Genomic DNA, 27,612 nt, shown 5'->3' with positions numbered 1-27,612 from the left:
TTTTTTTTCTTCAAAAGATACAGTACAGGACTATAAATGTATTTTCTCTTCCTTATGATTTTCTTAATAACATTTTTCACCAGTCTACTTTATTCTAAAAATACAGAATATAATAATATAACATACAAACTATGTGTTAATTAACTGTTTATATTACCAGTAAGGCTTCTGATTAACAGTAAGCTATTAGTAAAGTTTTTGGGGTGTCAAAAGTTATATGTCCATTTTCAAGTGCATGGAGGGTCAGCACTCTTAACCCTCATATTGTTCAAGGTTCAACTGTATTTTAATTAAATAAATTAATCCAGTATGGGAGTGGCCTAATAACTCTCTTCCAAGTAGTTACTCAGGGATTCAGGGTCCCTTAACTTTTATCTCTACCATCTTCAACATTCTCACAGTCACCCTGGAAATCAACATCTAGCTGGTAGATGAGGAAAATGAGTGCAAGAAGGCATACTGACACTTAATTATCTAGGCCAGGAAGGGACACGTGTTATTTACAATCATTCATTGTAACAATGCAATTACTTAGATTTCATTGGTGATATCTACTCAAGTGACCTACCAACATGCAGGAAGAGATAGGAAAGATATCTCCTAATTACACTTCTACAGTGTGGAAAGGTAGCACAAAACCTTTTTCATGAATCATCTCACCCAGAGTCTACTCTGAAATATCTAAGCATATAACACACTTTCACATAAAACACACCACCTCACAAGAGACAATCCGAAGTTTATCTAGTTACTATAGTTAGCTCAAAATCCAGGATTTCTAAATGGTTTTCTCAACATTCTATCAAAATTGTATATGGCTCCATATGCCAACAAATAAACTAAAAATCAAGTTAACTAAACCTCCGTTCATCCAAACATACAGACTCAACCAGTATACAATGACAGAAAAGGGACAGGTAAGAGCCATGGGAACCGCCACTGAATGGCAATGGGAGATACACAGTGGTTACCTATCCCTGGCAATGAGAACACCCTGCCGGTCAGGCATTGGGAATATCCCTAGTATGGAGACAGAGATTGTTCCTAGACTTGGTCTTGGGCTGCTCCGGGGGGAATAAGTTCCTTGTCTATTGCTTCTTTGGTCCCTATTTCTGTCTTCAGGGAGATCAACCCATGCTCATGACTCTCTGTGCCCACATTTCAAATAAGCACTGAAAGTTATAGCCTCTTCAGTAACTTCTAATTCTTGTGTACTTCTTGGTGTTGATGCAAATTTGGAGGCCCAAAGGCTGTTAAAAACTTCAAATAGTCAAAGGCATGTACCTTTGGCAATGTGATTCCTCAAAAGCTTAGTAGAATTTTAAAAACCTATTTGCTTCCAGACAGTGCTCACATTTAATATTCTTACCTAGAAATAATTATAAGCCAAATAAAAATGTTTATTTCCCTCCACACTTCCTTCCCTAACTAAATGTTCACTATTTTGAGGTCATCAGGTTTAGATGAGAAGGCCATGAAACAATTCTTATTCTTTCTTTGTACTGTTTGGAGATCTCCTGAGGACCAAGAAAACTGGAGGCACAGGGGATGGGGGACTCCAATCTCTCCTCCAGTACTGAGAACAGGAGGAAATTCTTCTGCCTCAAATTTAATGCTTCAGGAGATTAGGCACCCCTTCATGGGACTGGTGATCCATGAGATGATGTCTTCTTAAAGAATATGTGTGATTGAATAAAACTTTGCATCTTCAGCAACTAGCACTGTTGGCTTAGAAAATGCTTAATAATGTTTTAGGGTAAAAGAATGTAAAATTAGGTATTAATTAGTAATATATCTTACTTTACTTCAATGGCTTTCAAAGCGTGGTGCCTGGACCAGCATCACCATTATCAGAAAACTTGTTAGAAATACAAGTTCTGGGCCCTATTTCAGACTTACTGAATCTGGGGTAAGACCCAGAAATGTATTTTAACAAGATGATTCTATTGCAACTGAAATTTGAGAATCATTGCATTAGTTCATTAACAGTTTTCCTAAGAATGTCTAGATTTAAAAACTACCTACTAGTCAGCTAAAACTGCTTTTTTCCTTTTAAAGTAAGTGCCTATTAAATTTGAGAAGTGAGGAATTTCCTTAGGTATTTTAGAAATACCTTTTATTTGGTAGATAGCATGTAAAGATTCCATGAGTTTATGAACAATGTGTTTTGAACCTGACTCTTTCCAACATTTCCAGAGACATCCTGTCATTGTTTCACACACAGGATTTCCACTGGAATTAGGTGAAGTTCAAAGAATAGGTCAATGGCAGGATGCAGTCTCAGATTACCGAGGCAGAGATTTTGTTGCCCCTCCCACCACTGGAGTTCTTCCATACATCCTGCTTCATTGCATGTTGCTTTCCTGACTTCCTCATCTAGAGTCATGAGGCTGCTTTATAATCTCATGCTGTCACTTATCACCAAGTTGAACTTTGGGTCACATTTTGCCAATCTCTGAAGAGACTGTTACAAATTAGGAGGAAAATGGTACTTTTTTATTTTCAGTTGTATCTAATAGACAGTATTTAAGTCATTAATCTTTTCTAACAGATTAAGTTAACATAATAGTCTATTTATCTAAGATGAAATTTAAGATTAGCGAATACAATTTTATCTGAGAAATATGGCCTCAACTTAACTAGCACTGAATATCTTTTTGAGCTGACTTTATGATAGCTGATCAATACTTTTAATGGATAATTCACGATGTCATCATTTCTTTGAAGTCAATGTCCTAGAGTAATAGAACAGTGTCTAATGTGACAGTAAATATGACAAACACATTTAAACTACAATGGGTCCAAATGTGTAAACACACATTGTTTTATTATTCTTATAAATGTAATTATTCCAGTGTTATCCATTTCAGCCAAAAATACTCAGAAGGTTTTTAACTCTCCCTTTAGAAACCTCATGTTAGGTTGAAACAGTGACTGATGGTTTGATTACCCGGCAGCCCTTGGTAAACAGTACAATCGATAGTGCCTGAAATAAATAATAGGTATAACTAATTACAGAACTTAACTTTTCTTGATGGTAGTGAGACAGTTTCTCAAATTTTAACCTTTGTGCTAATTACCTGAAGACCTTGTTAAAATGTAGATTCTAAATAAATAGGTCTGGAGTGGGGGACATCTGTGTGGCCCAGCGGATTGAACATCTGACTCTTGGTTTCAGCTCAGATCATGATCTCAGGGTTGGGCCTGAGCCCTGCGTCAGGCTCCCTGCTCAGCACAGAATCCACTTGGGATTCTCTCTCCCTCTCCCTGTGACCCTCCCTGTGCTCATGTGCACTCTATCTCTCTAAAATAAAGAAAATCTACGTAAATAAATGAATAAACAGGTCTGGAGTAGAGTGAGAGATTCTCTATTTCTAACTGATGCCAATGCTGCCAATCCACAAAGCACACTGTTGGGTGGCAAGTCACTAGAAGGCAAAGAAACAAAACCAAATGTAAAATAATTTATAGGTAGATATTCTGTACTATTCACCTTTGTTAATTGAAAATAAATTCATTAAAAATACATTGATGCCCAGACAGAACACTGCCAATGATTTTCCTCTTACAGATTGTTCCAATTTCTGTATTTGTTGGTGTGCTTCAATTCATATATACTAACCATCCAACTTCTAAGAATTTTTGTAGTATATATTGATGGTGACACAGGTCTGCATTTCTGGCCCATATAGAATAAAGGGCTCATAGTTTTTACTTCCATTCTAACATGGAAACAAAGGTGAGTTATGGGATAAATAGAGAGGGCAGATTCCCTTTCAAGCTTTTAAGAGTAAATGGCACATATACCTTTTTCTCTAGATTGTTTACTGTGCTTGTAAGAACTGGCAGAGCAGTCACTTGTTCTGAAGTGCAAGCCTTTTTCCTTTCATAAACATCACATGCATTTCCCACGGCAACCCACACTTTCATAAAGACTGTAAACCTAGGCTTTCACAGAAAATTATTTCTAGCACATGTCTTGGCCAGCTTTACTTAAGCTTTCAGGTATTTCCCATTTCTCCTCAGTTACAACAGAAGCCAATCTTCTTCCTTACCTCCACAGACTGCTCCTGCTTCACCCTGCCCCTCACCTTTGAGTTCTTCTTGATCCTGACTTCACAAGCATTAGTCAACTTTGAGTTGACTCTTCTTTCTTCACAATTAGTTATTTTTAACTTGAGAAAACCACCTGGTCAGACTAATGCCTGTTTGCCAGGCAGAGACAGCTGCTCTTGGGGTCTGCCACAACCATGCTGCAGCCTGCTGGGAAATGTGCCACAAACAAAAGTTTGGCACGGGGTCAGTTTGGACCTCAAGCCTCACTGAGAGCGCCTCTTCACTGTGGTTTGCTGGCATTACGAGCCATGTTCCACCAGCTCAAAGAGAAGCTGCTGTTCTCTTGCTCTGTCTCTTCAACACACACACACACACACACACACACACACACACACAGAGTCTTTTCTCCCTCTCTCTCACTTTCACTTTTGACATACTCTCCTTGGAATAAAAAGGAAAGTCTTGGAAGGAAATTGGCTGTGTGCCACATTACCATAGGCTATACTGTAGGTGCTTTGGATAAAGCTCATGAAAGAACATATGGGCCTCATGAAAGAAACACCTGCTTGTTCAAAGTGGAAAATAAAAAATAAAAGTGGCCCCACTGTTCATTTGGAACCCCTAGAAGGAGAGCTGTGATTAAATGAAGGAAGCCACTGGAGGCTCTTTTCTGCCCATATCCTTCCAGCTGAGGCATCTCCATTCCTTGATTTTTAAACAGATATTGTTAGGGATGTGTTCTGTATTTAGATTCTGGGAACAGACTTCAGAAGTCTTCAAACTAGTCAAGTTCCAAAATTGGATCACTTTTCCCCCGCACAAACAAAAACAAATTTAAGTCAAGATTTATTTTTCACCAAATAGCCAATAAGATTGAGAATTTCGATAGGATCCTTATACCTGCTCACAAATTTGGGAAACATTTTGAAAATACACCTGAAAACAGCTAACTGGTAATTCCTTTCAAGATAAAGTACAAATCTGGGGTGCCCAGGTAGTTCAATGGGTTAAATGTCTGACTCTGTTTCATCTTAGGTCATGATCTCAGGGTCATGGATGGAGCCCCATGTTGGGCTCTATGCTTGGCTCAGAGTCTGCGTGGGATTCTATCTCCCTCTCTTCCTGCCCCTGTTCCCCTCTATGCCCCCCAAATAAATAAATAAAATCTTCAAAAATTTACAAATATAGCCCCAGAAATGTTTTGGTAGAAATATATATATATATTTTTTTTAAAACTTACTTGTTACACTTAAAAATTACCTTAAAATATAGGACACCATGAATACTAAGTTACTTTCAATTCAAATTAGAATTTAAGATCACAGGAGGGAATATTAAGTCATTTTTGACTCTATATTCTGGGGTAGTAAATAAAGGCTATCGTCTTTAACTTATACTGGACAATAAAAGATGCAGGAAAATCCACTGTCACATGATTGGTCAAATAAGGGTTCTTAGAAGCTACTGAAACTCATTAGGTATCTACCAAACGGGTTACCAAATAAATAAATAAATAAATACACAGACACTCATGTACACATACATATACGTAGTATAATGCTCAGCCATGAGGAAGAGCTGGCACATATGTCAGAATCTTCTCTAGCAGGATACACATCTAGTTCCTGTTACAAGTCCTCTTTATCGAAAGCAAACTAATGCCCAAAGGGCAATCCAGTCTATAGCCTCTTTTATTAATAAAGTTTAAGTGGAACACAACAACACTTACTTATGTTCTGTCTACAGCTGCTTTCATACTACCACAGCAGAGTTGAGTAGCTGCCACGGAGGTTATATGACCTACATAGTCTAAAATATTTGTTATCTTACCCTTTCCAGAAAGCTTATTGACTCCTGATCTAGCACATATCTCAGGACAGAGGGCCTCTAGAATGTTCCTGCATTTGAAACAGGACTTACTCCAATGTTTAAAATCTGTGGTTTGTGATGTCCAAATCTGAAACACATCAAGTTGTTTACTCTCATAATTTAACACCACTGTTTCAAGTAAATTTAATTCATGTGTTCAAGTTCAATTAAAAATAATTCAACAAAATGTGCTTTTGGGGGATTTTGTTTAACACTGAACAAAAAAAGAAAAAAGAAAGAAAAAGTGCCAGTACTATTTTCAGATTCTGTAAGGGTCCTTCTGTGGAAGTGAACTTCAGGCCCTAAAAGATGAGTTGTACTTAAACTCAGGATCAACAAGGTCAAGTATGTGTGAGCATTTTGCTCTTTTTAAAGACAACAGTCTGAGTACCAACTGGCCAAGATAAAGTGGGCTTAGGATCCCATTTTTTTAAGTTTGCCACCAGCTTTTTTCCTTAACAGCAATACACACACCCCTCAATCAAATTTCTTCTCTACACTTTATTTAGCTTGGGCAAATACATTAACAAAATACTATGTGTCAAAGTATTCACTTAAAGTATACCTGTTCTATTCAAGAATTACCATCAGCTCTTCAAATTCAGAGTAGGCAATCAAAGGGATGCAAGTACAATTTTACTGATCATAAACCCAAACCCTGAACGTCCCAATTAAATTGACAAACATGCATCGTTTACCTAATGTGTATCAATCCCATAGATACTCAACTGAAAGACCAATACAGCATATAAGGACTTCCAGTCTGATTAATTTGGGGTTCTCAGCTCACCATTTCTTTATGGTAAGTATGAGACTACCCTGAAGGAGTTCTTCTTCTCTCTCACTCTTTTTCATGGCTTTGTGTTTAAGTATTGTCTTATTAAGTTAGAAAGGTGTTGTTTTTGTTTTGTTTTGTTTTGTTTTTCCCCAAGCCTCTATAAAGGGTTTTAACTGTGCTTAGTCTTTAATCTCCTGCAATTATTTAAATGTTGGTCACTATAAAACCCCAAAACTAGCTTCCAATTAAAATAGCACAAAAATAAGATCATCATGAATTATAGGAAGACTTCCATAAAAATACTAAGGTAGTATCATGAATATCTTATGGTTTAGAAAATTGGAATTTAACATGAAATAATATTATTAGATTTGCATTGACCTAGGTATTTGACATGAATTATCAGATATTCCTTCCAAAAATTTTATGAGGGAATTTCCAGTATCTGTGTTTTACATAAGACTCAGGAAGATTGCGCAGCTCTCTGAAAATCATGTTAGTTAAAGGTAAAGCAAAGACTCAGTATCAGGTCTGATCGCATTGCCTGCCTCACCATCTCCCTACTCCACATCTTGAACATTTCTATATGTACCCCTTAAGGCTGACTCTCTATTTTCTTTCTGTTACATAAGAAATGCATATTCATTTTAGAAAAATATTAGAACATGAAAATGGAGGTAACTGGGTAGGTCTGAGGGAAGTCAACAAATTTAGATCAAGTTTTACATCTTTTTGATACTGGAACAGAATGGTAGGACATAGAGACAGGGAAGCTTTAGAAAGACTTGACCTTAACATTTTTTAAACTGCAACAGTCAAAACCATCATTTTTAAAGTAACAAGCAATTTTTTTCTCCTAGGGTGGAGACTAGGAGAGTTTATCTTTCTTTCGGAAAAATTACTTAAATGAACATTTAGTGGAGCATAGATCTAAGGGCAAGTTCCTTAGGAAGCCATGAGTTCTGAGAATTTTCCCTGAACAGATGATTTAGGCTGAAATAGTAAACATTCTACTCAGTAAATGTGTGTTCCTAAGAGAAGAGCTTTCTCATTCTTAATCTATATGTGCACCATTTATTCCTAAATGCTATTGTTCATTTTGGTTGCTAGGTATATGCACAATAAAATACTGATAAGAGCTCATGAAGGGTAACTTGATTCACACCTTAACATCTCCCCTGATAAACTAGGGAAAGGAGAATGATAGGGATTAGACTAGGTTTTGTGCTGCAAAACTCAAGTGGGACTGTTGGTGTTTACTTTGGATGGAATAAACCAGACAGGAGGGTAATGTACACTTCTGCTATTAAGGCTTTCTGAGGGCCACATCAAGTACATGCATGTGGGAGGTGGCATTTCACTTGCGAGGCTGTTCCCACTGCAAATTATCTTAGGAAAGTCTTAATGGTGAGGTGGGCCTGACTGGAGGAAGGAAAGTCTTCTTTACTCCCTTCTCTGGGTCCAGGTGTTAACTGGTTCTGAAAACTAAGGCAACATATTGCTCTGGCAGGTTCTTGGTGGTGAGCTACCCTCTGCCACATGGGAGCACTCCAGGAGCTGGTCAAAGAGCTAACCTAATAAGGAATTATGATGTTGGCTTGGACTCTAAGAGTAGCCATTTTTAGTAGAGTCAACTGACTATCTATAAAACTTTGTTTTCCATGCTGCAGTAAAATTAGTTGCCCTGTGAAGTGCCACAGAATGACAACCTTAGAAAGGGATGTGATATTCTTCCTCAGACTGGTGTGCATGTGTGTTGGGCAGGCAGGCTAGAGGTGAATGGAAAGAACGAGACTAAGGGTTGATTTAACAAAGAAAGAACACCACAAGGGCCAACCATGGCTGAAGTAGCTAGGTGAATAGAAGAGGAAGAATCAGAGACCAAACGTGCATGAAATGGTACCATTAGATTGCTAGAAACATGTTGGGAACACTTTTCAGGGGAGAGAGGGAGCAATTCCCCAAAATCAGGCAATTTTAAAAAAGGAAGAAGTTATTTGGCAATCAGACTTTTGAAACCTAGGCTTCATATATTATAAGATGAGGAGGAAAACAGGGTCAGAAACAGCCTCATCTTTAGCAAAGACCTCTGCTGCAGCTGTGGCAACTCTAGGACAGCTGGCCCCAACTTTTCTTAAGCTCATTAACTGACCTGACCTTCCTACCCAGGGGTCAATGTGTTCAATTCTATAGAGCAAGGCAAATTACTTAATAGGATAAAATGCGAACATACTCCCAAATGAAGACTTACTCTATCTCCCACATCCATGTAGTGACCTGCCCACTGCTACCTCCTGTGGTATTTAAAAAAAAAAAAAAAGAAAGAAAAGAAAGAAAGAAAGACTCCTTCAAAGAAACCAGCGTTCCAAATGCAAACTTGCTCCCTTGATTCCATGCCCCTTCCCCAAGACTCCTACAGAGAACATCACATAAAACATTCACTACGCTCAACAAGTTTGAGCATAAGGAACTTCTATCACAGTGTGAGAAACTTGGCTCAGATTACATGTATTATATGTTAATGTTTTTTATTAATTTATTCAGTAAATATAGAACCCATCTTTGTACTAGGTGCTACATTAGGAGATTAGGAGGTGTTTGCTTTCATGTTGCTTCTGAACTATTTCTGAAAGAATTTAAGAAGACATATATGAGTGACTGTAACACAAAACATGGTAATTTGGGATCACAATATAATGGAGAAGATACAAAGCTTGAAGAAAAATTGATATTGCTGATTTCCTAAGGGAAACCACTCTCTGCCCAGGCTTTGAATTTCTTCTTAAGGGCTTCGAGCATATGAAAGGGATTGGGAAAGTAAATGTATGGCATACACTCTATGAATGGTTTTCTTTTTAACCTAAACCCAAATTGAAATTTTTCCTGTAGGTCTTTGTGCAAGAGAACCTGTAAATCAAAGTGGATGTTATTTTCAAGTATGGTTTTTTAAAACAGGAAAAAATTGGAGCAAATCACTTTTCTGTTGTTCCTCTTTTTTTCTGATATAACTTCATAAAAAAGATACAAAGCTGTGATATAAGAATCTCAAAGTATATACCTAAGAGCGATTATGATCTCAGAATTAAATAGCTTATTAGATAATCTCTCAAATACGAGCTATTTTAAATATATTCTGGTGGGTGTTCTATCTATCTAGCTACCTACCTACTTGATATACCTGGAATAAGAAAGGAAAAACTATCATCAATTGTGACTATTTGGAGAATAGATTTATTTACTCAGAATAGCTCCTACTATCCAATATGGACCTTACCCAGCAGAGTAACATATATAGGGAACCCATATTTGTCTCAGAAAAAAAAAAACAAACGAAAAACGTTGTCCTGACAATTGAGTAATTGTTATCTGAACCTCAAAATTCTATTATGAATGTAAGTGAAAAAAAAAAAATGTCAGGCTCGTGATAATGGCAAGTGTTTCATCTATTTAAAAAAAAGCAAATACATGTGTAACACCAGCACCCAAAACCAAAATCTTCAGTTTGACTCCAGTGGAACATTTAATTCCAGAGGAAGAGGAGTTGTCTTCTTTCTGGTTCTGCCAGTGTGAATAAATTTCAAAAGTACTGCACATCTCAGAAAAGATCCACTTGTAGTCATTAAGTGTTGTAAGTTTGACTATTTAGGACTTTTTGTTTTTGAGGCAAAATAGATACATAACATTATATTAGTCTCAGGTATACAGTGTAATAATTCAATATTTGTATGTATTGAAAACAATAAATATAGTTAATATCCATCATCATAGTTATAATTTTTTGTGTGTGATAAGGATCTGTAAGATTACTCATAGCAACTTCCAAATGTGCAATACAATACAGCATTATGACTATAGTTAATAATACTGCATTGCATTTTGATATATAAAAATCAAATCATTATGTACAGCAGCACAATAAACTATCAATGTAATCACAGAGCCCATCAAATTCCAGTTAATTAGCTATGGTTAGGTCCTTTTCAAAAATGTAACTTGCTTGTTCCCAAAGAAGCCCTTTGTCTCCGATCCCTGGTCTTTGAAGAAATGAGGGCCAGTCTGATTGGCTTTAGAGCTCATCTCCCTTCTTGAACAGAACTGTTCTTCTAGGCAGTTTTGCGGGCCAATGTGCTGTCCTTTTTGGTTCAAGTCTCTGAAACAATCCATACCTCATTAGCCTGTTTCAATTTTTTAGTCTGATGCCCTCCAGGTCATGCCTTTTTAACCCAATCTGTTGTATATTCTTTAAGCTCTTATAAAAAATAAACAAACATACAAACAATACCCCCATCTTTATCACACACACACACACACACACTCCCTCACTACTGCTCTGGTGGGAGTTTTGCCAGGTAATACGTTTGGATATGCAAGTAGGTATATTTACATGATATATGAGAAGTAAATCATGATGCACACAGTTCACACGCAAGTATTTCTACCTAGCATTATGCATTCGTTTATCCAGGAAGAATGTTTAAGACAGGTTTTAGCGAGGTAGGAAAGACTAGGAGGGGAAATAGTTCCCGCCACAAAAGACAAGAATGGGAAACAGAATGGAAATGATTTAAAATACCAGGATTTCATTTTCTGTGAGCTTTACGAGACCAGTGCTCTAACCCCTGAGCTACGGAGCCATTCTGTGAGCTTTAGAGATAAAAACTACTCTATTTTAGTCAGAAAAAATTACACGTTTCACTATTTAAAAAAGTAAAAAGGAAAAGAGTTTTTAAAGTTGTAAAGATTGCAGAAGAAATCACCTGAATAACAGTGAGGTGTTTTTGTTTCTGTTTAGAAAGCAATAAAGCTGAAAGATAACTAGAGGTTATGACAGAATCAGTTGATAAAATGTACCTTAGAAGAAATACCTGTGGTTTGGGAAAAAAGCTTGTATTATAATGATTTACTTTTATAATCTGACCTGCCCACCAACCTCAGAAAACATTCCATGTCTCCTGCAATCAGCAGTGGTTCCATCAAAGTCCTTGTAGAAATATTAACACATCTTCAAAGAAGCATGGTAAGTACTAAATTCAAAATTGTTTTTTTTTTTTTTTTTAGGCAGGTGATAGATTATGACTACCTGACTGATTCCCTGTCACTGTTTCCTTGTGACTTTCAGAACTGAAATCACTAAAACCTTAGAGGTTCAACCTTGATTGGTATTTTGGACTAGATTGGTCTCCCAGGACTTGGGGATGTGTAAAGAGCCCAAACCTGACAGCACTCTGCCTTGGCTTCTATTTGGGATTGCTGCAGGTTTGGCTTTGACCCTATAGTCTAATAAAGAACATGGATTCACAATCTGCTTTTTTTTCCCTCCCATTTTTCATTAAACGATTCCCAACTTTTCCTCTTTCTTATAAGTATCCCACAATTGGGCTTCTGTCCATGAATTCCAGCCCCTATGTAGGTACCTGCTACTGGCTGTCTGAACTTCCTAATGTCATAAAACATGTCCTGCCAGATCCCACCCACTGCCTGTAGTTGAATTCCATCCTTTTCCAAAGCTAACATCCTTCACACTCTACAAGTTTCCCCCTACCAACTTGTTCTGCCTCCCCCATTCAGCTTGGTCTCTGGACTTCACCTTTCCACACAGGCCTGCTATGTCACTGAGCAATAGAAGCAGTTTATGCCCAGAACTACCCAGGATGAGCTTTGCATGGTCTCCAAAGAATTGCTGCATGGTCCTTCTTTACAATTAGATATACCATATATTTGGAAGAACCCTTAGGGATCATGTAGTCCAGTTCCCAGAGTAATGTATATAATCTAAGATCACATATCTTGTTTATAGTTTTTATACAAAGGAACACTCAAGGAATATATATGTGTTACTAGGTATTTCTGATCCTACTTAACTCCCAAGACTCGTAGCTCACACTCTACATGGTAGTTTTACAATGAAAATGCACAGGTTATGTTATCTAATACTGAGGGCTGCAGAGCAAATGAATCAATGAATATTTATTTCCTCTAGGCTGTGGAATCTAAAAGAAATAAAATAAATTCCCAAACAAGCTGGGAACAAAAAGTGCTAGGTACTCAATAACAATACATGGTAAATAAGAGGATTCACACCATCAGAACAATAGGACTCATCTGGAACCCAAGCTGGACTTTGAAGGAAGTGCTTAGATTCTTTAAAATGAATAGGAGATATGGACATTGGGGAAGGTATGTGCTATGAAGTGTGTAAACCTGGCGATTCACAGACCTGTACCCCTGGGGCTAATAATACATTCTATGTTAATAAAAAATAAAAATTTTTTAAAGAAATGACTTGGAGAAGAAAGGAAGTAAACCAGGATACAAAATCATTACAGTGGGATCCTTCAGGGTTAACTGAACCCACCATGGGACCAGACTGATTAGAACGTAGCTTGGTCCTGGACCAAGAGAAGATACCAAAAATACTTATCAGAATCTATGTATCAAAGTTCCTCCTGCCAGGGGAAAGGCTCTGGGCTAGAAGGAAGAATAGGAATTCATGAGACTTAGAAATCTTATTCGAGATCCATCTCAACTGTGACATAAAACTAGAAGTTCAACCTCTGGACTTCATGTTTTTGGTTCCTGTTTTCAAAATCTAAAGTAGACATCAGAAAACTACTATTTCTTATGCTCCACAAATAAGTGAAGTCATATGATAACTGACTTGCACATGTTGCATGGGGCACTGGATGTAGTACATAAATAATGAATTCTGGAACGCTGAAAAGAAATTTTAAAAATAAATAAAAATTTAAAAAAGAAAACTACTATTTTCTACATCTTGTGCATATAGAGAAAGAGTTATGTAAAATGTAGAAAAGGCACTTTAAAACAATTTTTGAGTATAGTTGACACACAATACTACATTAATTTCAGGTGTATGTCAAGTTAACTTCACCACATGTTATACTATGCTCACTGCAATTGCAGCTGTTGTCTTTTCTTAAAGGACTCTCATGTAACATTATCAAATGCACTGTTGGTACCTTGATTTCATAGACTTGGCTACACTGCAACATCACCAAGTATCAGGCTCGATTTTGTTTAGGGAGATCATTACTGAGTGTCCATTATGAGCCATCCTATTTAGGGTTGTCCACATATGAATCTCATTAGATCCATTAGGGTTTGGTGTTAATTCCGTTGCCCTGAGGTTAGTCTATGATGAGGCTAGGATAGTTCTTGGGCTGCTGATTGCCCACAGTACCACAGACAACTATAGGCCCACTATCTATTAAGCCCCTATCGTTGAGTCTTTGCCTTGGATTTTTAACCGAATTCAAATGCCCTAGAGAAAACTGAAGTTCAGTCTTAAATCCCAGGCTTTATTCTGTAGACCATGACTCTTCCAACTCCCTTGCCAACTTCTAGAAACAGGACACTGTCTTCTATGACCCAGACTCAAACTAGTGTTCTAAAAACTGTTGCCTGGAGACTTAAGGACCTTTCTCTTCTCACCATAAATTTACTAATTACCAATTAACTCCTGAGCAGTAAATCCTAGAAGAGGTTCTTTCTGTCAACCCGAGGAGGGCCTTTTTGGCTACTCCCCCTCTCCTAGCCTGTAACACTTGGCAGCCATGCTCACTGTATGAACAAGATATGCCCATGTTGTACACACAGGTTATGGTCCCAGTACAAATTTCCATCCTGTTGAAAATGTAAGGGCCTACTTACACCTTGAATTCTTTCCGTAATGTAAAGCCCCCAAGCAATGTGTCTGTTCCTCCTTTAGCTTGCAATATCGATATGCCTCTACACATTTCTTCTTGATTTGGCTGAGAAGCATCCTGTTTCCACGCAGTACTACCCCATTGAAATCAAAGCCTTAAATCTGAATCCTCAGGGCTCGCACAAAGAACATTCAAATAATCTCAGGTGCTTATAGCCCCCTTGGACAGTTTCAGCTCCATCAGGCATTCAGATAGCACATTAGTTACACATTAAAAATTCCAGCCCCTCTATCAATGACAGATTTCACACACCAAGCCAAAAGATTCAGACTGGATTCCAGTACCCTAGCTTTTCAGTAAACAGTGCCTCAAATTAAATTACTCTGCCTCGACCTCAAGTGGAATCTGGTGCTCAATTTTTCTTTTCTGGAGCCATACTTCACGTTTGAAGATATTATAATTTCCCCCTTTAGAGATGTTGCTTGTGGTAGGCAATTCTGGTTCCTGAAGCAGGAGATTTGCTGGGCTGCCAGGCAGGGTATACCTTCTACAGAGCAGCTGGTAAAATAGGAAAGCAACACCCAGGCTGATTTTTAAAGCCTGACCTTGTGATTTCATCAGCTTGTTGTGAGGATTTTCAATCATTAACGAGCAAAATGCTAAGGAAAAATTCCAATTATTGCTATAGTTCCCTATCTGTGGGAATAGCTCCTTTACAGACCCATATTAAATACAGCTTCAAAGAAAAGCATTGGACATAGGTTTTTAGAAAACCTCATATATGAATTGGCATAGTTTTATGTGCCTAAACTTTTGCAAGTATGAATTTCTGGTTTGGTTGATTTTCAATCAGCTTTATTTGATCTGAAGGAAAGGCAACAATTTACAAGAAAAGCAAATATTAACAGCTGCCTTGCTGGACTTTTTAACATGAGTACAATTTTTTTAAAAAAGGAAAATTTCCAAGTTTGACAAAATTGTTAGATCGATCATGATATATTTCAGTTATATTGAATTAAATTTCACTTCCACATAGCTAATTTTTTTCCTAAAGATGTTGCTGTTTGAATTCAAATAAACAATTAATCTTAAATATAACTCTAAAACTAGCTTTTTGGCTTTGTGTATTACATTGGCCTTGGGCATTAACTTGAGAAAGGGAATTAGTGTGATTTAGATAGCTTAAGCCAAATCCAATTTTTAGATTTGTCTGTAAACATAGGATCATGACTGTTTTTTGAAGACTTGCTATGTTTCTACAGTTATGTTTATACCACAATGAAATGACATAAGATAACAGGACAGGGAAAAAATAAATCTCACATATGAAATTGATCTTGGTATTTATTATAGGTTTGAAACTGCACAATCCTCTTATCAACTTTAAATCCTATTTCCCATTTGATTTGACTTTGTTACTATACAACTAAAAGTGGGGCATGATACTCTAGAAAGAGTACAGAGCTAGTAGCTCTGTTCTTGCCCTTTACTCACTAGAACAGATGCTCTGTCTTTGGATCACAGGATTCCCCTTTGGAGAATGGACATGATGATTTCTAAGGATAGGTTAGTACAATATATTATGATGGTCCCTGTTAGTTATTACACTATTTATGATAACACTAACTAGAGCCTTCACTATTAATATTTAAATGTAAAATAGTGATTTATCATGATAATAAAGTTAAAAGTTACACAGACCATTGTTGTGTAACAAAATGGATGAAGTTTCTCAGCATCTTTATCCCAGAGACCTTGTCTTGAGTTGATCATGGAGATATTGTTCTGGTATTTTGAAGGAGAACATGGTATACCAAGAACCCAAATAATAAGGTCCCTGCATGAAGAAGTAATGTAACACAAAAAGTACAATTCTGAACTGAGTATGGAGATATTAGAGTTGTTTTCCTTAAAGCCTTCTATGGGAAACCCCCAAGACATATTAACAATTCTTCCCACAAATTTCAACATTTTTCTTTTGTAGCCTGAGGTATCAAGTCCCCAAAGCAGAGGAAAATACAAAATTTGTGCGATTCTACTGTATGAAAATTAAACCTCAACGGAAGTTAGTTTTAGGTACCTTTTGCTTTGTTCTTCCTGGCAGCTATTTGCCAATGTTAAGAGACCCAAGGGAATTTAGGTGGACAGATTTCTAATACAATTTCAAATAATTATCAATATGATTGCTTTTTAAGGACAACTGCATGAAAAAAGAAGTTTCAGCTATACTGGAAATAAAAGCTATAAAGGAGGAAAAGGAGGAAATCCTGTCAGGTGGTTAGCCAACAATTACTCTAGTAGGTAGGGATGTCTATGGGAAATTCAGGAGTCCAGGGGCTGAACTGTAAGTGTTTGGATTATGGGAGAAAGTGGAGAAAGGGGATTCTCTACCTTTACCCATCTCCTGACAATACTATCCAGATAAAACCCAGTTAAAATCTACAAGATGGGGGCGCCTGGGTGGCTCAGTGGGTTAAGCCACTGCCTTCGGCTCAGGTCATGATCTCAGGGTCCTGGGATCGAGTCCCGCATCGGGCTCTCTGCTCAGCGGGGAGCCTGCTTCCTCCTCTCTCTCTCTGCCTCCCTCTCCATCTACTTGTGATCTCTCTCTGTCAAATAAATAAATAAAATCTTTAAAAAAAAAAATCTACAAGATGGTCTGCCATTCTGATTTTGTATAAGGCTTTTCTTGACCAACACAAGTACCCAACCATGAGTGGGAATAGAGAAATGGAGCTGACATTTGTTAAATGGTTTTTTATTTGACACCATTGGACATTGATAATCTCATTTATTTCTCACACTGAGCTTGTGAAGAAAGTATTATTAACTCCTTTTACAGTTGAAAAACCAAGACTTAGAAAAACATATAGCCAGTGAGTAGTAAAAATCAGGGTTTTTCTGGCAAAACTCCTGCTTTTTTTCCTGCTATGCTTTGCCATTTCCTGAAGCAGTTGGATTTAGCTACGTTTAGGGTTTGGCAGGGGCAATGCAATTAACAGACTAGAGGTCCAAGAAATGTAGCAGATCCTGAAAAGGTATGTCCGAGGACGGTTAGCTGGATGAAAATGCACCTTGTTTCAGCAGTGTACATTTTTCAGAGTTGTATGTTCCTTTTTCTTTCTGAAGAAGATGATTTAAGGGTGCTTATCTACCACCAAGCCCACCCCAAGACCAAAGGTGAACTACTACAGAGAAGGCAAGCAAAATAAGCTACTATCCATACCTAGGCATCATGCATCATGCACCACTAGCTGGAAGAAATCTTCACGTTTTCTGGCAGGGGGACTTAATAAATGCTTCCGCAAGTTTCAAGAGGTTCCTTCTCCACTCCTATTTGGAGAATGAGAGCTGAACAAGAGCCCCTCATCATCCTGAGACAGGAATACTCTTTAACTTCATCACTAGCTACACTCAGTGCTCTCATATTTACAACCTCACAGGAGCTAGTTACATCATGGACTGTGTGAATAATGGTCCCTGGAGTTTGGCAGGATACAACCTGCATAGCCAAAAGTGATTCCCTGGTAGGACTCCAGGGCTGAGACTGGTTCCTGTATTTGAGGCTAAGCCATTTGTCAATGTTCAATATACCAAGATGCAAATGGAAAAAAATTATGCCAGCAGCCACATAAAAACTACCAGAAAGATACAGCTTCCAGTCATTGTTGGTGTCTTCACTTGTCCTTTGTCTTGTACATTCCCACCCCTCAAAGTGGAGCTACTCAATCTTTTTCATTCTCCTGGGAATATATAGATATTCCTACAAAGTTAACTATATCTTCTCAACAGAGAAAACAGATGTGAGCAGTATGAAATTTCACAGCTTCCAGCTCCCCCATGTTCAGTCATCTGCAAAGGGCTTTAAACCTGAGGAAGAGCCTCATCATCTCCAAATTAAACCCTGCACCTGTGCTCTTAACCCCATCACTTTCACCCACTCTCAGAACACATTCATCAACATATTCCATTTCTTCCCTCATTCAGGCCCTCGCATTTCCCATATAAATATGGCATAGCCTCCCAAATGATCTCTCAACTGCCAGGGTTTTCCTCTTTCTATTTATTTTCCCTCCTGGACTAGAATTATCTTTCCAAAAATATGTTTTCATCACATCAACTCATCAGCACCTAGCATTTCACGCAAGATTCTTCACAATTTGTCAGCAACATTGTAGCCTTGTTTCCCAAGGTTTTGTCATCTATTTGACATTATGACCATACCTTTGCACAGAGGCATAGCATAAAGCAGAATATCGTCAGAAGGTTGCATAGTTTGTGGCATTTTGAGAATAGACAGTATATTATTACCTTGGAATTCCCAATGCTAATCCCCCAGTGCTAATCAACTCAGATTATAAACACCTAACAATATTTATTAAATAAATTTTATGTCATTCTCCAAGCTTTTCGCCCTAACCCCAAATTTTCTTTCTCTCTCTGCCACCAGAGGCCTATTCCTCAGAATATTTTTGCTATCTCCCTACTTAAAAACCTTCAACAGAGCTTCACTCATATAGAATAACTAAGTACTTTCTCCATCCCCATATCAAGGTAGCCATAATTTCTCCTTCATTTTTTACTTCCATTAAAACATCCTTGCCTTATACCATACATTATGAACTATACTTTAGTAGTTCCCTGAACATTCTAAATTATCTAATTCTTGTCTTTATATAAACTATTATCAAGATCTTAGATTGTCAGTCATATTCTTCCATGTCCACTTGCTACAGTCCTAATCTTCCTTTATGACTCTGTTGAAATCTTACCTCATTTAAGAAGTCAACTCAGATCTTCCCAAGCAGAACTAAACTACCCAGCCCATGCTGTCATAGCTCTGCATCTATACCTTTTTACTGCAATGAGCAATTTATCTCTTGAATCAGATTTACATGTCAGTCTCCCCTATCAGAGTGAAAATTGCTTGTTGGCATAACCCATATCTACATATTCCTCAAAACACCTAAGACAGTGCTGTGAGAATGACAGTTTCTCAACAAGCATTTATTGGTTTTAATTAAGCAGTATTAAAGTTACTGATATCAGAGCAGGGGTGTTGATAAGAAGAAAAGAATAAGGTATGTTTTATTACTTTAATTGTGGGGTTTCCCAAAGAATGAAGTTAATACAGCACCACCATGACAACGGTTTATTTTAATTTTGTGATACTTTTATATACATTAAGTCATGAAAATTTGAACCTTTTTAAATTTGAATGATTTGAGTGACTTGTGGGTACTTATTTTGGTTAGTATTAATAGCACAGGAAATGCATTCCATAGTTACAATGTGAATCTTATCACTTTTATTGGTTAGCTATTGGGACACATTTCTCCCTCACCCACATTGGAAAACGATTCACTCAAATGAATTTTACACAGCACAATGGAAAAGACAGTGGTTTACTCATTTACCTATTTGTTCACCCAAAAGCAGCACTACTAAGTGTGAATGAAAATATTCTTTCATTACTCTATTCATAGCATCCCCTCAACTACAAATTTTTCTATAGCTCACCTATCCTTAACTCCTACTCAATTATGTTATTAAAATGGTTGTTCTTTCTGCTGTTATGATGGTTGATTTTATGTATCAATTTGACTAAGCCATGACATAAACATGTGAAACATTATTTCTAGATGTGCCTGAGAAGGTGATTCTGGAAGAAATTAGCATGCGAAAGCAGACTGATGTCCATGGTGTGGATGGGTATCATCCAATCTGTTTAAGGCCTGAGTAGAACAAAAAGGTGGAGGAAGGGAGAATTCACTCCCTCTTCCTGACCCCTTGAGGGGACATCAGGCTTCACTTGCCTTTGGACTAGGATTTACACCATTGGCTTTCCTGGATCTTCAACTCACAGATGGTAGAGCATGGAACTTCTCAGCATCCATAACCACGTGAGTCAATTCCTTATAACAAATCTCTCTATAGGAAGGGAGGGAGGGAGAAAAGGAGGGAGAGACAGGGAGAGAAAGAATCTCCTACTGGTTCTGTTTCTCTGGAGAATCCTCAATATACCGTCCAAACCTACCTCTCCATGTAGATTCTGAATTTCCTCAGGGTTCTCAATCAATTACTTTCCATCCCTCTACATCTTTGAATTCTTTCTTTCTTCTGACTCTCTAACTTATAGGGCTGTGGTTGGTAGAATTATTAGGTGATTCCCAAGATTCCCATCCCATCTGGTGTACATGTGTTGTGTAAGGCCTTCCCCTGCAGTATGGGGAAAGACCAGTGACCTTGATACTAATGATGGGATAGTCATTCTTGTGATTTTATTAGGGTAAGGTTTTACCCTATTAACTGCTATGACAGATTAGAGATGCATTCTTGGACCTTAAGAGACATGTTAGTAATGGATCATATGATTAGAACCTGAGGGTGACCCTTAGAAACTAAGACTGATCCCCTGCTGAGGCCAGCAAGAAAATAGGGAACTCAGCCCTATAATTAAAGAGAACTGACTTCTGTGAACAACCTGCACATGCTTTAAAAAGCCCCTTGGGCTTCAAATGAGAAGACATTCTAGCTGACACCTCCCCGTCAGCCTGGTGAGACTCTGAACAGAGGATACAACTATACTGTTCCCAGACTTCTGACCTACAGAAACAGTGAAATAATAAATTCATGTTGTTTTAAGATGATAAGTTAGACAGCTGTTAGACTGCATAGAAAACTAATACAAGAGTGCAGGGAATAAATATTTGTCAGATTAGTTATTAGACATCTACAATGAGACAGGGGCTAAGTTATGCATCATGCACAAATCATTTCACTTAATCTTCACAATCCTCTGAACTAGGTTTTATCATTCCCATTCTATGGAGTAAATAGGTATTTCTCATTATATAAATGAGGAAACAGAGACCGAGGGAGGCTAAGTGATGTAAAAGTGACACAAAGCTAGGAAGAGATTAGGATGAATAAAAAACATATCCTGCACTTGCAAATCCAATGCAATTTCTGCTATACTATATGCACTTGAGAATGACCAGTGACCTCGACTGGGTAGTCAGTACTGTAAAGTAGTACCAAATGAATTAGTCAGTCATCCTAAAGGGAAATAAAGTAGAAATAATTAAGGTACCATTTCAGGCTGGGATGTCCAGGTACTCTGGTAGAAAAAGTGAGATTTCAAATGACTCTCAAAGGTAGGTGGAACATTTTAAGGGGAAAAATATGCTGAGTAGAGTGATCTAGGCAGAGGAAATGGCAGGTGCAAAGCTCTGGGAGTCTAGTTCACAATGTAAACATGTTTAGAGGATAATTAGTGGCAATCATCATGAAATGGGCAAGAGAAGTTAGATGTGGGCAAATTCATGGCATTATCACAGAAGTAACATGGACTCTGAAACCTTCAAGGAATGTGTAAGATGAAAATGGCATGTTTAGATACTATATATTAATATAATGAGGTGGGAAAGAACATATTAATCATAGTAGGATTCATTCCTTGGCAGAAATGGGAACAATATATGTTTTGGGAAAAAATATTTGGTTAAAACACCAGTGAAGCATTTAGGCTCTAAGTGGCTAGTGTCAACTGAGACCAAGAATTCAGAGAAAAAAGAACAGTTCCTTTACATAAGGCAAGCACATAAATTTTTGTTTGGTTTGAGAGGGGAAAAAAAAGGAAAAAAAAAGAAGAAACATGAAAAGAAATATAAGGGGACCTAAGGATGAACAAAATAGATGGAGGAACTACCAGTGCAAGCATTTGAAATTAACCCCCATGCTAATAGTCTCCAAAGGCCATGGATGATAAGAATACAAACAGGGATATATTTGAAGATAGAGATGTTAATAGGTTTCTCAATGATGAAGTAGTTTTATTGTGGAATGTACAGATGAATAGTAGAGAGCATTTAAAAATCTCAGCCCAGTATATGCACAGGGCATGGCTAAAGAATTGGAGGAATTCTGCCCAGGATAGAGAGATTCCATTCCCATAGCTGTTACGTATGGAAAGCAAGAGGTTGGGACAGAAGTCAGGGTAATTTAAAGATTGTTTTAAGAAATAGCTGTATAATCAGGCTCTTTCCGTGGGCTATAAATGTTGCATGAGGTCCTTCCCCTCCAGAAAAATCCTGAGGAGAATTCTCAAGACAAACAATTTGCTGAGTAAGACCAGAGTTAGAGTTCACCCATTTAACTAAAATGAAGGCTGCATTTGTCCTGTCCCATCCATTCATCCTTTTCATTCAGAAAAGTGGCTTATTGGAGCGGGAAACCCATACATACTAGCTACATAATTAATCAAGGCTGTCTTTCATTTGTTATTACAGATGGAAAACCAAACTCACCAAACACTGGAGAAAAATAAATCGCATCAGAGAGTATGACCAAGATGAACAATTTACTCCAGAAATAATTAACAGATCAGAGCTTTTCACAAATATTTCTTAATGAATTCAATGAGATCCAAGAATATGTTACATCTCTAAAATATAATAGGTTGCTGGAAAAAAAATCAGGAAATGACAGTGTTCTTACAAATCAAATAGAAACATTGGACTTCTGTTACTGCTTAGGATGTAGAAATAAGCAAGAGTGTTGTTCTCACCCTAAGGAGAGCAAGACTGGTAGTCTAAGAAAGTCCCTTTTTTTTTTTTTTTCCCTAGCCCTTCGGGGAGCTATAATTACAAGGTAACAGGCAAACTGAAGTCCAAAGGGCAAGAAACCCTTTGGGGAGACAGGGAACACACAACTCTTTCCCTCTCCCTAGAACAAAGAAACTAGGAGAGTTGGCCATCACAGAAATAGGTAAGAAAAAAAAAATTTAATAAGTTCTTTGAGGCTGAGTGTGAGCTAATAGGACAATTCAGAATTCCAGACACAAGAAAAGTCTGTGCCCTTCCGACAGCCTTCTGGCAGTCCTCCACTGAGTTCTGGAAGGAACAATGGGACCTGACTAGAAGACCTGAGAAGACCACCTTGCTTGTGTGGGAATTTAGGACCTATCTACATATGAGGTTGGAACAGGAGAATCTAGAGAAAATCTCATCTTGCACTCCACACTCTGCACAAGAATAATGTAGTGGTCACCTGCCATTCGGGGACAATTGGGAAACCTGCCCACTCATCCTGCCCTATGTTGACACCACCAGAAGAGGCTTTCTGACCCTCAGGAGGGGCAGGAAACCCACTCCTACTCACCCTGCACAGATACAAGATATAGGTTTTCACTGTTGGGCTGGAGCAGGAATGCTGACCCAGCCCCATCTCTGAGGATCAAGCCTAAATCCTGCCTAAACTGAGGCAGGAGCAGGGAACTGAGAAGTCCCTAGCACCAAGCACCAAAAGCCTGCCTCAGGAGGGAGCAAGGACACAGAGAGACACCACCTCTACAGTATAGAAAGGGCCCTTTGGAAAGCTACCATTGGAACAGGAATATTGAGAAAAACTTCTGGTAATCCAGGTCTCACATTAAACATAAAGTAGCAGCAGACTGAATTTAAAACCTGTGGTACCTCTGGGCTTTTCCAAAACATAGAGTGAAAATACAAAAGAAAAAATATGAGAGAAAAATTAAAAGATATGGAGAATCACTTCACAAGTTTCAATCTCCATAAAATCGGAGTTCTTGAAAAAGAGAACAGGGACATGATTAAAGGAGTAATAGATGATGATTTTCCAGTGCAAAAAAACCATCAGGACTCTAAACATAGAGCCTTCCCAGTGCTCAACAGGAGTAGTGGAAAAAAGAACCCAACCTAGACGTATCTTTTTTAAAAACATAAGAATACCAGAACAAACTAAAGAACCTTAAACTTCCAGAGAGAAAATAAGGTCACCTGCAAAAGTACAATAATCAGATGGGTTTTAGAATTTAAATTAGCAATACTGAATGTTGGAGGACAGTGAAACATTGTGTTCAGGGTGTTAAAAATTATTTTGAACTATTAATTCCATACCAATCAAACTAACCAAGTGTGAGTTGGAAAAAACCAACAAGAGAGTCTCAAATATGGTGTACATTCTGCCCATGGCCTGACAAATTATCACTATAAATGGGCATCATATATACTGGCAGCTGTGCCAACATTAAGAATCACACAGTGGCCCCTCATCTGTGCTCTGGGGGGTTTTACTTTGTCAGTTATTCTCCATGGTCCTCTCTGGGGTTCTAGAGTGGGGGTTGAGTCTTTGCCCCCACCCCCACCCCCCGCACAGGATCCTCAGCTTTTGCAGCTTCTTCCTCTGCAAGCAAGTTTGGATATATGAGGGCTGTTTTAGACCAGGGTTTCTCAACTGGTAAAGTAACATTTTTGGGCTGCATAATTCTTTGTTGTGGGGAGATATCCTGTGTATTCTGGGATATTTAGCAGCAATCCTGACTTCTACCCCCTAGTAGTGACAATCCCCCAGTTGGGACGATCAAAAATGTCTTCAGACATTTCCAAATGTGCCCTGAAAGACAACACTGTTCCTTTTTGAGAACCTCTGTTTTAGGAGGTTAATAGCCTTCCCCATGGGGTTTGCAATTTCATTGGCAATAAAATTCTTTCAAAAATATGTAAACTATTGATCTATTTGTTATCAGTCATTTTCAGACACTAACAACCATGCAATAAACCCAAAGTTTATTCCTAGACATAATTTTCATGCTTGATTTCTTGACTCCTGTGGGGCCTTCGAGCTAGAGTGGGAAGACAACACCTGAATCCTGATGAGCAATAGTGGAACAAAGACTCTTTCAATCTTATATCCTGCAGCTTGTATTCTAGAAAAAAGTTGGCTTTTCCATTCCTTTGTGGCATCCAATTTCTAGATTCTATTTTCTTTCATTTCTGCTTCCAAACTAGCCAATTCTTATCTAAACTTATCTCATTCTTGTAATACTTTAGCCAGTAGCAGCCAACACAGATGTTCACTCTTATTCTTTGCAACAACTTCCTGAAAGTTTCAGGTTCAGTTGGCATATGGTCTCTTTCAAAGTGGTTGTAAATAACAGTTTACCATAAATGTTCCCACTGTACAACAGGTCTTCATAGGGTTCCAGCCTTCAGTTTGATTTTGTGCAATCTGCCACCCAGCCACAAAGTCACAAATTTTATGATTTGCATTTCTGCACCAGTTTACATGAAGGTACTGATTTCTGCATTAGTGAGTGTAGGTTAAATGCTCTAATAAACAGTTCCCAAATCCCAGTGGCTTGGCATAATATACCCTTATTTCTTGCTTAAATCATATTCCCGTTTGAGTCAGTGTGTCGGGGATATGTGTTCCACTCTGTCATTGAAGGCACCCAGAATTCTCCCATCTTGTTGCTTTTTTCTCTCCCATGTCCTCGGAATCTCCTGGTCTTCTCCATTTAGGTGGTGGATAAAAGAGAGAGTTGCATATCGGTGGTACTTGTGCACCAATTCTCCAAGTGGACCCATCACTTCTGTCCCTGTTCTATTAGCCACAGTTCTATCAAAATGTCCTTCTAACTACAAAGAGCCTGGAAATGTAAGAGCTGTGCACAAGAAAAAGAAAACAGGACTATACAAATACTGGAAGCACTAGTGATTTCTGTCACTAAAGTTAAAGAAAAATAGCAATTCTGAGGGTTTTAAGAGAAATAGATTTTAAAAGATTTTAGTAGATTTAAACGCAACAGATTATTTGATTGAGAAGCTAGAAATCTTACTAATGTATGTTAAAAATTATATACTTATTTTATCTCTAGATAGATCATAGATAGAGATTCTTTCTCTTTATATTCTCAATAAGAAAAAAATAACAGAAGAATAACATAGGAACAAAATAGTCTAGAAAAAAAATAACAAAAATAAAACTGGGAACTTCAGGAGGGAAAAAATAACTGTACAAATTGATTATATTCTAAAAATAAAACAAGTTATAATCTACATGATTTCAAGGAGCTGATGGTATAAACAACAAAAACAAAAACTCTGACCCTAATATTTGAAACCTGTCCTTTGCGTGGGACAAGTTTAGAGACACAGGAATAAACTGTCCTAAATCTCGCCACTCATGGTGAATAATGCTTACATAATATGATGATATAGTATATGAAATAATTTGTTTTAAAATGTACTCTAGAGAAAAAAATATAATTTAGTCGTAGTTATAAAACAGAATCTGAAGATTTTTCTTTTTTGACAATGTTAAAGAATATTCTATATATGAATTCAGAAAACCAAAATGAACAAAGATACAGAAGTATTCAGAACGATGAATATCTTGGCATTTAGACAGAGGAGAAATTACTACAGTTATAACTAAAAGAGAAGAACAGGGCCAATGGCACTTGTTCCAAACATTGTCTCTCCTAATTGTTGTTATACTACTGTGATTATTATTATGTCTGGAAAAGTTTCTCAAAGATGTTTCTCTATAGTGTTTTGTTTATTGATAATTATCTGCTATTACTTGAATTTAGAAAATCCAGGACTATTGTGAAAAGTAGGCAATTTTTCCACCAATTATTGCTTTGTGTGAAAATGGGGCTAGTGACTGGGAGATAGTAATAGCATTAGATTAGAACTACCTTTGTGAAAGCCTCACTCTGTAGGGCTCCTTCTATAGTTCAGATAATGTATCCTAGTTATTAGGGGTCTGAGGCTTATCAAAAGAGATGGAATTAATCATGCTGGGTTGTTTGATATGTTTTGGAGAATGGACATGACTCCACTAAAATGAAAAAAGCAAAATAATTTTCTGAGGGCTTTTGAATGCTAAGGTTACCCTCCTGTTCCCCCTATCGTCCATCTCCAGATTAAAGCTTGGAGCAATCATCAGATTTTAAAGTGAGCGGGGGAGATGGGTGGAGGCAGTCTGCACCTGGAAACCATTTTCTTGATTTGTGCTGGCTGGAGTCCTGGAGATATAACAGCAAGTATGCCTCTCTGGGATTTCTTTGAAATCTGGGCAGGATGATTGGTCTGAAGGGAGGAATTGGAGGATAGAGGGTGGGGAAAAAATTCATTCCTGGTTGCCACATTGTTGTTCTGCAATGGAGGAACTGGCCTGACTTGGGTTTGAGTTGAAAGGAAATCAACAAGCAGCCTCAAGTATGCAGGAATCTGCTGCCCTGAACTTGCCAATTTTTCAAACATAACTGGCTATTGTATCCACTGTAGGGGGTTGCCAACATCAAGGCTCACACTTCTATGTTGAAGATCTTTCCAATAGCTGCACAAATTACAATGTGTTTTCATCTGCTTTAGCACATTCAAAGAATGACAAATGGTTACCTCTTTGCTTACATTACCTGAAAATGCACAG

The sequence above is a fragment of the Mustela lutreola genome, chromosome 13 (assembly GCF_030435805.1).
Source record: "Mustela lutreola isolate mMusLut2 chromosome 13, mMusLut2.pri, whole genome shotgun sequence".
NCBI classification, from domain to species: domain Eukaryota; kingdom Metazoa; phylum Chordata; class Mammalia; order Carnivora; family Mustelidae; genus Mustela; species Mustela lutreola.
The sequence above is the reverse complement of the archived record's forward strand: the minus strand, read 5'-3'. Positions refer to the sequence as shown.